The sequence below is a fragment of the Schistocerca cancellata genome, chromosome 9 (genome assembly GCF_023864275.1).
Source record: "Schistocerca cancellata isolate TAMUIC-IGC-003103 chromosome 9, iqSchCanc2.1, whole genome shotgun sequence".
In the NCBI taxonomy this organism is placed as follows: Eukaryota; Metazoa; Arthropoda; class Insecta; order Orthoptera; family Acrididae; genus Schistocerca; species Schistocerca cancellata.
The window spans coordinates 453,565,117-453,573,259 of record NC_064634.1 but is presented as its reverse complement, the minus strand read 5'-3'; positions in this window follow the sequence as shown (position 1 = coordinate 453,573,259).

Sequence of the window (8,143 nt, the reverse complement as noted above, 5' to 3'; positions counted from 1 at the left end):
ACTGACTACTACCTCTCCCGACCCGCCACATATAGATGACAACTGTTCCTGCCGACCCGCTACGTGCTACTAGTGTCGTGTGGCGCAGACTAGCGACGATAAGAAACTCTCTGGTCAGAGATTGTGTCGTGCCTCGCCATCGCTGGTAATGAGTACATACGTGTTTGAGCGTGCGTACCGGAACACGCAGTGCGGAGCCAGAGACTGTGTTGTCGAGGCCGTCGACGCAGTGCATGTCGGTCGGTCGAGTGCGTGCGGGAGGGCAGAGAGGCAGCGTCGGCACGGAGATGCACGCACGGGGGCTGCGGCGTGGCGCGTTTGCGGTAGGCGCCTTTGGTGGCAACGGCCGGGACAAGCAGCGGTGTATGGTGTGGTGCGGGCCGGACAGGGGCGGTGGAGGAGGAGGAGGAGGAGGAGGCGGCGGCGCGACGATGGCATTGGGGCGGAAACGGGGACGGCGACGGCGGATGTTGAGAGGCGTCACGCGCGGACCGACACAGACGCACAGATGGATAGGTAGGAAGAAGAAGGGGCGGCTGGTGAGTGCAATTTAGGCGGTAGACACAAGAGGTCGGCACGGCATTTGCGTGATGTGGCGTTGTGACGGGGTGTGCTCGCGTGCCTCGTTTTGTTGATGCGCGCAGGAAGATGTGCAGAGCAGCGGCGGGCGGCTCGGTTCGGTTTGGCCCGGCGGGCCGCGCTGTTGTCGCGGACGTGAGCGCCCCCTGGCGGGTGGCCGGAGGCGGCGCGGCGTGTTGGACGTGTGGCTGGCGGCAGTGCACAATTGCGAGTGGCTGGCGGTGTGGCGGTTGGCGCGTCGGGCGGCCGAGAGAGAGGAGAGGTATGTGTTTGCGGGCGCCTTTGCTGCGCGGCGTCGTGCAGGGAGGGCGGGCGCTTGTCGACTGTGTGACTGTGTGGCGAATTGGCGGCGTTGTGCTCCGGCCGAAGGCGTCGGAAAGGAGAGTTGGTCGTGATGTCATGTCGCGCCGTGTCATGTTTGCGAAACGGCTGCCGCACAGGTGTGGTGGTAGCGAGCCGGTCGGTGTCAGTGCGATGGGAATGTGCGTTTGGCGGTTTCGGTGTGCTTTTTGCGGCGTGAGAGTGGGGCGGGCGGGCAGGCTTTTGCTGTTGTTGGTTCCTTGTGTCTTGTGTGTAGCTTGATGGCAACGTGGAAGGACGCCGGTTTCGAGCCGTGCGTGTGGTTGTCGACGTTGACTGGTTGGGGTGTGCCGTTGCACGTGCGTGTTTGGGTCGTTGGTGTGGTTTTGGCTGGCTGGCTGTGTGTACGGGAAGGGGGAGGCGGCGGTGGATAGTGCAGTAGTTGTGTCGTTGCCACGGGCGTCGGGTGCGGCTGTGCGTAGTGGCGGAAAGGTGTCGGTTGCGGGAAGCGAGGCCGTCGTTGGCGGTGTCGCGTGACTTTGTGAATCGAGTGGGGCGGGGAAAGGAGCAGCGGTGCCGCTGCGTCGTGGCCGTTAGCCAGAGGCTGTGCTTTGATAGTTTTGTGGACGGTTCGTGCGAGGCGATTTGTTGCCTGCCCTATGTTTGAGACGACGACTGGTTGGTGGCGTGCGCGCGAGCGAAGTGGCGGTGTGCGTTTCCCGTGTCGACTGCCGACTGCCGACAGGTGCGCCGTCGGTGGGGTGGGTGGCCGGCCGGCACAAGTAGAGGCGGCGGCGTCGTTGCGGTGTGTTTGTGTTGTCGGCGACAGCTGTTTGTGCGGTGCGTGTGAATGGTGGTGCAAACGTGTGCTGGCGTTGAGGCTGCGACCGCGGCGTGTTGTTGGTTGATGTTGAACAGCGGCTGTGTGCGGTGGTGGTGGTGCCGCACGTGCATCCGGCCCGGCGCGGAAAGCGCAGTTGCGGCGGCCCTTCGGTGCCAGCCACGTCGCGTGAGCGGCGGGTTGCTCTGGTCGACACGTGGTGCTCTGGTTTGTTGTTTGGTGCCCTTTGGCCGGTGGGTGGTCCGTGTGTCTCGGTATCTGGTCGTGGTCGTGCTGCCCGTTTGTCTGTGGCTTCGGCGACCTTTACACCCAAAGTGTGGCGCCCGAAGGTGTGAACCAACGTAATCCGACCTCGGCGCTTAAGCTCTAAGCCTAAGCTGAGCGAACCGAACCGAACCGAACCGAACCGAACCGAACCTGTAGCGTAGCGTTAGCGTGAGGTGAGGTGCGGTGAGGTCAGCCTCAGCGCCAAGTAAGCTAAGCTGTCCGGCCGTGAGGTGGGTGGGTAGGTAGGTAGGTAGGTAGGTAGGTAGGTAGGTAGGTGCGGCTGCTGCGGCCACCTGACGGCTGACGTGTTTGAATGCTTAACCTAAGTTTGAGGCTTAACCTAACCCAAGTGGCCTTAACCTAACCTAACCTAACCTAACCTAACCTAACCTAACCTCTGACGCCCGACGTGTGTTTGAATGCTTAACCTAAGTTTGACGCTTAACCTAACACCGACCCTTAACCTAACCCAAGTGCCCTTAACCTAACCCACGTCCACCGAACCTAACCGAGACGTGTGAACCTAATGTCTAACTCGTCACGCGTGATGTTGGCTGTCGTGTGTGCTGACGGCAGATTGGGTTGGTCTGTAGTTGCGGATTTCGGTTTGCCTCGGGCGAGGGGTTGGCTCGTAAGCGGCGAGGGGCGCTCCGGCGGAGCATGTTGCTTTGCAGGCGGCGCCCGTTTTTGCGGCGGGCACAATTGAAATTGTTGGGAAACGAACGAAAGGGCTGTGAATGTTGGCGGGCGAGAGGAGGAGGACGTGGCCCGACGGCTGCGGGCCGATCGGGAAACGGTGGGAGGGCGATGGGGCGGCGGAGGTGCGTTTGCACGGCCGTCATCGCCGCACGCCTCCGCTTGTGTGGCTGTGGCGCCGGCCGCGCTGGCCGGGCTGCCGCGGCGACGGTGTGGGGCTTTTGCCGAAGGTTTGGCCATTGTGGCCGGTCGCCGGCTGGGGCTGTGGGGGCGGCATTTGGGCGTGGGCGGCGATTCTCGGCGGGCCGACCCAGGCTGTAGCGCGCGGTGGCTGCAGTTTGGCCGTGGTTTGCGGCGCTGCCGTGGCGAGTGGTTGGCGACTGTGGTGTGGCTGTGTGTAGCCCCATCCTCGGTGGTTTGAAAGGCGCGGGTGGTTGTGGCGCAGGTGTGGGGCTGCTCCGCACAGGCTGTCGGACGTTGGGCGGTAGCAAGCGCGGGAGGCGCGGCGCGGCGGCGCGCAGAGTGGCGGCCGCTCTCTCGGCCGTCCGCGCCCGCCCGCGACACTGGCTGGGCCTGTGGCGCGAGGCGGCTATTCCTCTGCTGTGCGCTCCGCTCGCTGCGTGTCTCCTCTCGCTCTCGCTGCTCGCTGTGTTGTGTTGTAACGCGCGTCGTCGAAATGGCAGATCAGGCGGCTACGAACGAGACTGCTGCGGCACCCGCCGCCACCGGCACTACGAAGAAGGCAAAGTCTGCGTCGTCTGCGAAGAAGCCGCGCGCCAAGCCTGCGCACCCGCGCACCTCTGAGATGGTGACGGCCGCCATCAAGAGTCTGAAGGAGCGCGGCGGATCGTCGCTGCAGGCGATCAAGAAGTACATTGCCGCGCACTACAAGCTGGACGCGGAGAAGCTGGCGCCGTTTATCAAGAAGTACCTCAAGTCGGCCGTGGTGGCGGGCGAGCTGGTGCAGACGAAGGGGAAGGGCGCGTCCGGCTCTTTCAAGCTTGCCGGCGCCGGCGGCGGGGCGGCTGAGGGCGGCAAGGCTCGTGCTGGCGGTGCCAAGAAGAAGCGCGCCGCTCCGGCCAGCAAGGAGAAGAAGGGCGCCCGTGCGGCCGGCGCAAAGAAGGCTGGTGGCGTGAAGGCGGCGACCGGTCGGAAGGCGGGCGCCGCCAAGAAGGCGTCTGCGGCGTCGGCCGCTCCCGCCGGTGCGAAGAAGGCGGCTGCTGCCAAGCCGGCCAAGGCCAAGTCGCCGTCGAAGGCGAAGAAGGCCGCCAAGGTTCCGACGAAGAAGCCGAAGGCGCCGCGCCCGAAGAAGGCGACGACGCCGTCTAAGGCGAAGGCTTCGCCCAAGAAGAAGAAGTAGAGAGGAATGGGAAAGGAAGGGTTGGCGGTTGACTCCGTCGTCCGCACCCCCCGTCCCCGTCGTCTAGTGGCGCGCAACAGACGCGCGGCCCAAAACGGCCCTTCTCAGGGCCATCAAAGCACGTCGGGAAGGTTTTGATTGTCGTGTTTGTGTTGCGGTGTGGTTGTGTCGTCTGGCGTTTCTGTATGCCCGTGTGTGGATACTGTTTGCGTGCCGTGGTGGTTGGATTGCGGGGGGGTCGGTGGCGGGTGCGGGCGGCGGTAGCGGTTTTGTCGTTGCGGTTGATTGTCGCCGTTTTTTTTTTTTTTTTTTGGTCGCGGCCGGCCGACGGTTGGTTTTGTGTCATGTTGTTTGAATACTTTGGTTTGCCTGCCTGCCGTCTTCTCGGATGTGTCTTGTCTTGTGTGTGTGTGTGTGTGTGTGTGTGTGTGTGTGTGTGTGTGTTCTTGCAACGGGGGCGGGGGACGTTGAGATGTGGAAAGGGTCGGTGGCGTTGGACGTGCCTGGCGTTTTGTTTGTTTTTCTTTTCGAAACGAAGCGGCGGCCGGCCGTGTGGTTGACGGCGTCGGCCGATGGGTATTGTGCGCTTTGAGCGCCGCGCCGGGGAGGGATGATGTTGATTGTTGCGCGCGCCAGCAAGCTGGCAGAGGAGAGCGGCTGTGGCGGACGGACGGGAAGTGGAAGTGGTGTTTTGTCTTTGGTTCTGTGGTTGTGGGGCGAGAGGCGACCGACAAAGTTTGCTCGCGACGGAGTGATGTTAGTGGCCCTGAAAAGGGCCGTTTTGTTTGTTGCGTGCGCGGGCGGGCGGTGCCCAGCGGCTGGCGCGGTGTTTAGGCGCGCTCGCCGCGGATGCGGCGCGCGAGCTGGATGTCCTTGGGCATGATGGTGACGCGCTTGGCGTGGATTGCGCACAGGTTGGTGTCTTCGAAGAGGCCGACGAGGTAGGCCTCGCTGGCCTCCTGCAGGGCCATGACCGCGGAGCTCTGGAAGCGCAGGTCGGTCTTGAAGTCCTGGGCGATCTCGCGCACTAGGCGCTGGAATGGCAGCTTGCGGATGAGCAGCTCTGTGCTCTTCTGGTAGCGCCTGATTTCTCGCAGGGCGACGGTGCCCGGCCTGTAGCGGTGGGGCTTCTTGACGCCGCCGGTGGCGGGCGCGCTCTTCCTCGCCGCCTTGGTGGCGAGCTGTTTGCGCGGCGCCTTTCCGCCGGTGGACTTGCGGGCCGTTTGCTTTGTGCGGGCCATAGCGGTAGCGGTTAGCGGAGCGGCGTGGAGGCGAGGTGCTGCGTCGGGTGCTGCCTTGACGACACGGGCGCGCGCCAGCCTAAACTAAGGATGGGGCCCCTCCACGCCCGCACCAACGTGGTGACCAAACCAAAAGTTCTACTGTCACCTCCGTAAGCATGTTAGTATTTGAATCAGGCGTCACAGGATGCAGGCTGTGATGTTATCCATGCGTCTGGGTAAGACTACTCATTAACATGGTCCATCGGAGATAGATAGTGGTCGAAAACGATCGAAGGGTAGCGGTTGTAAGAGCAGAGGAAAAAAAGTGCCAAGGCCAGCGCCAAGGGAAAAAAACCTCTGCGACAGTAGGACGGGTAGTAAGGGCAGTAGCGGTTTGCTAGCTGCGACAGAGCATGCAAGGTGAGGAGTGGTTAGCGTGAGGTACCGTGCAACGTTACCTATGTACTGCGTGTCGTTAGCTGGGTCAGTCCGGTTGCTGCGGCTGGGCTCGCTTGTAGTCTCCTGGGCCGGCCGCAGTGGCTTCCTCCCTGTAACATAGAAGTTCGGCGCGGCAACGCATGCGCTGCTGTTAGGCCCTCTGCTGCGCCTTGTCGTCAGTGACTTGGTGCAGCTTCATCAGGCTAGTGCAGAGCGGCGGCGATCGGCTACTGTACAGCGTCCTCTACTGCACGGCGCAGCCCTTCTGCAATGCAGCAGTGAGCTGCTCCGCTTGCCCAGTGATCCGCGCCGCTTCAGCGTCGGAGAGATGCACGCCGTTCGCTCGCGCTTCCGCGATGACGGCTGCCTTTCTCTCTTCTCGGTCCCTTTGAAGGGCCGCTCCCGCAGCGGTCGGCGTCGCCACCGGTTCCGCTGGGGCGGCGGTTGTCTTCTTTGCGCCTCTCACCTGCGGTGCTGCTGGGACAACCGCTGGGATAGGCGCGCGAACGTCCTTCTGCGAGGTCGCAGGAGTGTTCGCAGGTACGACTGCGCTGAGGCCTTGGGCGAGGACTGCACGCAGTTGCCTCAAGGCCTCATCCTTCTCTGCAGCCACGGCGGCTGCGAAGGCAGCCCTCTCCGCCGCCATGACGGCTTTGAGGGCTGCTGTGGCCTCTTTCACGGCGGCGCCGAGTTCGAGGTCACACTTCTTCACGGGAGGGCGAGCTGCGTCCTGGCTGCCCGTTTCCGAGCGGTCGTCCCTGCCCCTGGCAGGTGGATCTGCTACTGCGCCGTCCCTCAGCTGCGCCGGGCTGGTCTGCGCCCTACGCCGTTTCCGACGTCGTCTTCTCTTCTGCTGCTGCGTCGGTGCGGCCGCGGCCGCTGCGCCACCCCCAGTTTGGGTGCGGCTTGAGAAAGCCGCACAACCGCGCCAGCTGGCGACGTGCGGACCGCCACACCGGACACAAGTCGGCAGAGCGTTGCTGCCGCGGTCGCAGGCGCGGCTGTCGTGCTCGCCTGAGCACTTGACGCACCGCGCCGCGTTGCGGCAATACTTCGCTACATGGCCCTCGCCCTGGCACCTGAAGCACTGGGGCAGAGGGTCCATGGCGGTCGGGAGAGCCTCTGTCGTCACCGGGAAGCCCAGCAACTTCCGCAAGTCGAAGATGTCGCTCCCGCCGTCGACCGTTTGCACGGTCACGGCATAGAGCGGCGCCCTCTTCCTGTTGGTCCGGTTGTGCAACCTTGCGGTTGCGCATCCAAACCCGGCTCGCAGCAGCCCTTCCCGGACCGCTGCCTCGTCGCAGCACCAAGGCAACCCCCTGAGGAGTGCCTTGGTCGTCTTCATCCTTCCGACGGAAGGTGCCTTATCACGCGCCGGCGGTGCGTCGACGACGTGGTCGGCCACTGCGACCTTGATCGCCCTGTGGTCGGCCACGTTTGCAGCTCGAACGCAGATCAGCGAGTCTGTATCGACAGACTCGTAGACCACCTCGTTCCGAGCGCAATTCGTGATGGTGTCGAACAGCGCTGTCCACGCGCCTTTGCACTTGACGTACAAAGGGGGAGCAGGCCGCGACTCGTCTTCACGGGAGTTCCTCGCATGGTCGGCAGACTCGGTGAGTTGCACAACCGAAGGACCCTTCGTAGCGGCAGGTTTCCTCTGCGCACCCTTCTTTCCCATGCTGCGAGGCGCGGAACACGACAATTTGCACGCGTTGTAAGAACAACACACGACAATCTGCTCTCCGCGGCGCCCACAGCACAGAAAACCTCTTCACGAGCTCTCAACGGCCGAGTAGGCTAAGCGCGCAACAGCAGCGATGCGCTCGCCTCGCCAGCTCAGGCCGCTCTGGGGCGCGCGCCACTCACTCTCACTCACTTCTACTAGCGAGCAATCCTATGCTCGAGATGGTGCAGTGTAAGCATCTAGGTGCTATTCCTGCTGAAATTGACGTGCTGGTACGAGAGGGTACTGGCTTATTCGGGCTGGCCTGTCGGATGCGTAGCATCCATTGGCTGTAGTGGTCGTGGGTTATCTACGAAATCTTTATTTCGTAGAATGTATTGAACCATTGCCTCCATGGTGAGGTTCTCTCCGAGCTTTCCGAGTTCCATGAGTTCCTGGTAAGCTGGGTGTTGTTCTATTCCTGGACTCGGTTTCCCAGGCGTCGCGCCCGGTGCTGAGGCCTCGAAGATGAGTTCCCAGTCCGTGGGCGTGAAGACAGGGTGCTTGTTGATGATGTTTAGGTCCTTCCTCGATACCAGTCCTCTGAGAGCCTTGTTGGTCCTGACTGGTTCGTAGGGCTGGTGAGGAAGGGCCGGTTTCGTCCTGTCGGGCGGAGTGAACGGATAGGGGTTGTCTAGGTGCGGGTATGACCCGTCACGAAGAGACGCGGCGACCTTCTGCAGCACTGGCTGCACGCTGCCCGCCTTGGGGAG